Source organism: Monodon monoceros, unplaced genomic scaffold (assembly GCF_005190385.1).
Source record: "Monodon monoceros isolate NGI ecotype Baffin Bay Population unplaced genomic scaffold, NGI_Narwhal_1 Super_Scaffold_5, whole genome shotgun sequence".
Taxonomy (NCBI): domain Eukaryota; kingdom Metazoa; phylum Chordata; class Mammalia; order Artiodactyla; family Monodontidae; genus Monodon; species Monodon monoceros.
This window is the reverse complement of record NW_021703782.1, coordinates 43719239-43724099: the sequence shown is the minus strand read 5'-3', so window position 1 is coordinate 43724099 and position 4861 is coordinate 43719239. Positions and strand designations below refer to the sequence as shown.

At 38.6% G+C, this 4861-nt stretch overlaps 1 long non-coding RNA gene across 1 annotated transcript in view; it reads right to left on the bottom strand.

Moving 5' to 3' along the window:
* LOC114884657 overlaps positions 1 to 4861 on the bottom strand; it is a 33968-nt gene that overhangs the window by 8910 nt on the left and 20197 nt on the right. The gene's annotated exons all lie outside the window — the stretch shown is intronic.

Genomic DNA, 4861 nt, shown 5'->3' with positions numbered 1-4861 from the left:
ACTGAATGATTGTGATATTTTAGTGAAAGAATGGGATCCAGGAAAACAGAGGGGAAGGGGAATTGTGCCATGTATCAGAATCAGCAGATAGATATATGGTATATTTTATATGTAGCATATTTTATACTATGTATTCATATATATGTACCATATATGTATGTTATTGTATATAAAATTACATACAATTGATGACACACTTTCTCCCAGTTCTGTTTTCTAGGCTGTCATTGTTTTGCAGTCAGTGACAGAGAGAGGGGGAGGAGAATTCATTATTCCCATTTAGACCTATATGAACAATATAGGAAACACACTACCTGTTTAGCCCTCACTCTGTGGCTGATACTCTGCTAAGTGTTCTTAAATATTCTAGGTGGTCTAATATTCAATACAACTCTAGGAATATTTTCTGTACTTTATATTTGAGGAAAATGAGACTCAGGGAAGTTAAGTGATTCCCCAGCATCACACGTCTGTCCTGGCAGAATCTAGACTCAATGCAGAAACCCATATCACATATAAATAATTATTTAACTTCCATCCTCTGTAATTCTCAGGCTCTTTGTTTTCTTCTTTGGTGCTTTCTGAAGATCATTTTTCCCTGGTTGACTCCTAAGTGCACTGGCTACTCCACCTTTGTGCCCTCTTCAGACTCTCCTTCTCTTTCTCACTCTTTAACAGTTGAAGGTCCTCATGAGCTTTCGGTCATCATCTCGTTCTACACTCCACTCCTAAGGAACGATATCCACATATGCTGCTTCCAATGGGAAGTCTGTCTTTAGATGTTTCTTGGCCACTTTATGCAGTCCATGTGCTTTCTCCCCTTCTTGAGATGCCTCATTCCAGATTCTGGTGAGAGAATCCCCTTTTCCCTATCTCTCATTGTAATAGGAAACTTAATTGAAATAATTTAGCATGATTACTGTTTTTATATCTTTTATCTCTTCCAAACTGAACTCTCCAGAAGAATAGGTTTGGCATTTTCTCTTTTCACCTCTGTATTCTCAGAACTATCATATATCTGATATAGAAATATGAAGTTTTAAAATATAACCTGGGACTTCCCTGCTGGTGCAGTGGTTAAGAATCCGCCTGCCATTGCAGGAGACACGGGTTCAATCCCTGGTCCGGGAAGATCCCACATGCCGCGGAGCAACTAAGCCCGTGGGCCACAACTACTGAGCCTGTGCTCTACAGCCCGCGAGCCACAACTACTGAGCCCACGTGCCGCAACTACTGAAACCCGCACGCCTAGAGCCCGTGCTCCACAAGAGAAGCCATTGCAATGAGAAGCCCGTGCATCACAACGAAGAGTAGCCCCTGCTCGCCACAACTAGAGAAAGCCTGCGCACAGCAACAAAGACCCAGCAGGGCGAAAAATAATTAAATTTTTAAAAATAAAATAAAATATAAACCACTGAAGTAAATGAATGATGAGTAGAATTTATCATCCATGTTTCAGTATGCCTTGCGAATTAAAGCTACTTCTTTTTGTAAGACTAAAAAAATCCAAGATGTCATCTGGGGGAGAGTTTCATAAATTCAACAAGAAAATAATTTGAAACAATATAGAGGTAAGCATATTTTATTATATTGAATACACTATAAAGTTGAACATGATATTATATGAACAAAACTATTTTAAATACCATACATGGTATGACTGAGATAAAGTAGAAGAATAAATAGATGACTGCATTAGAGCCCTTTGCACTTTAATCACTATCATTTTGACTCCTGGTCTGATCATTTCTAAATCTCTCCTGTATATGAGTCTAGTTCTGATACTTGCTCTGTCTCATCAAACTGTGTTTTTCACCTTTTAGTATGGTAAGTTTCTGTTCAAAGTTGAACATGATGTATGGGGTAAAAGGAACTGAGGTAAATTGGCCTTTAGGGTGAGGATTTACATTTATCTTGCTAAGAGGTTGGCTATGTTCACTTCTAGTCCTGGGCTCTGTTTCTGCCCTCTTTATTTTCCATATCAGCCAAGCTGGCTTATCCTTTGGGATTGGTCTTCTTGAAAATGGATTTATTAGACCTGTTTGACAAGTAACCACCATAGGTGACAGGTCTATATCTTGTTCACCATTTTATCATTAGTACAGAGTTCATAATAATTACTCCAAATAATTATTAACAAAGAGTATTCTTAGATTTTCCATTAGACCTCCCATCAGAAGCTTCTACTGACCTCGCATCAGAACCTTATATTGAAGTAATTATTAAGCATCATTAGATGACTCAGTACATTTCTACTGAGCCTCTTGGTTCATCATTCTCCATCTCACGGTGAAGACGTAGGGTGCTGAAAATGTAGGGCATAGGATGCTAGATAAAATTAGCCTTCTCTGCTTTCCTGGTGTCAGGGTCTTTGTAATGTTATATGTTCTTTTTCATTTAGTATTTTTCTGGGCAGGGTTTGTCTTGCTACTACTGAATTACTTCCTTTGTCATCTTGAGTTGAGTATCTTAAGAGGGAAGCAAAAATGGAAACATAAAGGGCCCATACCATGATTTTCCATAATGTTCAGTACATCATTGATTTGCTTCTCCATTCAACTTTCTTGGAAAGCTGTCCTTGCATTTGATGTACTGAGGTAAAAGGAAAACAAATGCAAATCTGACTATGATGAGAGTGAAAGAAGTAAAGTGACTCCCCAGGTGAAATAATGACAATGGAAGTTCTTCCCTTGTTACCCTTCCACTTGCTCCAGTATGGGTTCTGCTGATTAATTTCAGCAAATCAGCTCTCACTAAGGTCAGTTCTATCTGTTTCCCTTGTAGTGGATGATTTCAAGCGCAGAGAAACTTAATGACATTCAACATCATATTCATCAAAATAATGATACATTATCATTGTAAGTGATTAAATGTCAGGATTTAAAGTAAATCAAATCTTGAACATGGATACGAGTTTTCAGTACATCAAATCCATGAAATTTCTTCAGCAGCAAAAAATATTTCAAAAAAGGAAAACAATGCAGAGAAAAAAATAATCCACATCCATTCTAGGTTCCACCCTATGTCTCTCCTCCAATTCAGCCGGCAAATATCTCAAACCTATTTTCTGTATATATTGTCATTCCCTTCTCTTATTCATCCTTCCACCTTCTCCACTATGGTTTCTGCTGATTAATTCTACCAAACAAGCTGTCACTAAGTGGCCAATGCCATCTCTTTTCACAATGGAGGAGCACTTTCCATCTACGTTTTCACGAATGCATTGAATCTTCTAAGCAGTTTCAGTCTTTCAAACATGGTCTTCTCACCTTTCTCTCTTGTCCTGTTAACATATGGCCATTCCCCTTGCTTTCCTTTGTAGCGTTCCCTCCCTTTTAACGTTAAGGTCTTAGTATTCAATTTTCAGTCCTTTTCTCATTTGATACTCTCCTCCTATTTGATCACTTCTTCTGTTCCATGCTTTACACTTCATGGAATTGCTTATAAGTTGCCATCTCCAGTATCCAATGGACATTTGCACTGAAATGTCTACTAGTTAACTATAGGTAATATCTACTGCTATAATTTCTATATGCTCGCATGACATGATCCACCTTCTGCTGGGGGAATTCCATTTTCCCACCTTCTCACTGTAGCACTAAATTTAACTGATAGTAATTTCTACTACAAATTAGTACTATTTTAAAAATAATTAAATTTAATTGTGAATTAACTGATTTTTAAAAAATATTTATTTATTTATTTGGCTGTGTCAGGTCTTAGTTGTGGCACACGGGTTCTTCATTGCTGCGTGCAGGATCTTCATCGCGGCATTCGCGATCTTTGGTTGCAGCATTCAGGATCTTTTAGTTGTTTGCGGCATGTGGGCTCTTAGTTGTGGCATGCAGGATCTAGTTCCCTGACCAGGGATGGAATGCGGGCCCCCTGTATTGGGAGAGCAGAGTCTTAAACACTGTACCACCAAGGAAGTTCCTGTATTAACTGTTTATTGTTTTTAGGTTACTTTCCTTTAAAAAAAAAATCAAAGTTACCCAAAGCAGAATTGGATTAGTTATGTACACCTCTAGGTCCTGAGGGCAACACACGACCTGGCTAGAAGAAGTCTATTTTTGTTTCTAATGTGAAAATCGTAATGATGGGTCAAGGAATTGTACCATGCATTCTTTAATCAGGTTGCACATTCAGGCTTGGTGTTTCTTTCTTTTTTTTTTTTTTTTAGTGGTACGCGGGCCTCTCACTGTTTTGGCCTCTCCCATTGCGGAGCACAGGCTCCGGACGCGCAGGCTCAGCGGCCATGGCTCACGGGCCCAGCCGCTCCGCGGCATGTGGGATCTTCCCGGACCGGGGCACGAACCTGTGTCCCCTGCATCAGCAGGCGGACTCTCAACCACTGCGCTACCAGGGAAGCCCCTTGGTGTTTCTTTTTTAAAGAAAAAATACAAAACAGGAAGTTTTCTCTAGTAAGAATTTAGTGAACGAAGAAAACTCACAAACTGAGTTAATACAAAGTATATATTTTTTCTCTTAACCACATTGTATACATGCACATAATATTATGTAAATAAAAATAATTTAAATCTTTATAAATAGTAAAATAAATATTAAAATAGATAAATAAATATTTAAGTAGGTAAGTAAGTAGATAGATCAGCATGGGCATCTATGAGGGACGAGTGCCTGTAGAGTAGAACATCATGTTGCTTAATATTCCTGAAAACACTTGACAAATTAATTCAATTCAGGGCATGAGGAGAGCAGAAATGAGAGTCTTTGACACGGCAGCACAGGTGGAAGTGTGGTCTCGTTAGTGAGAATCATTTCCGTGTTGAACCAGGTGTGTGTCATTCCTTCCTCCTGAGTCTTTCTTGCAAGTTTGTTGATGAAGAGAAGGATCTCATGA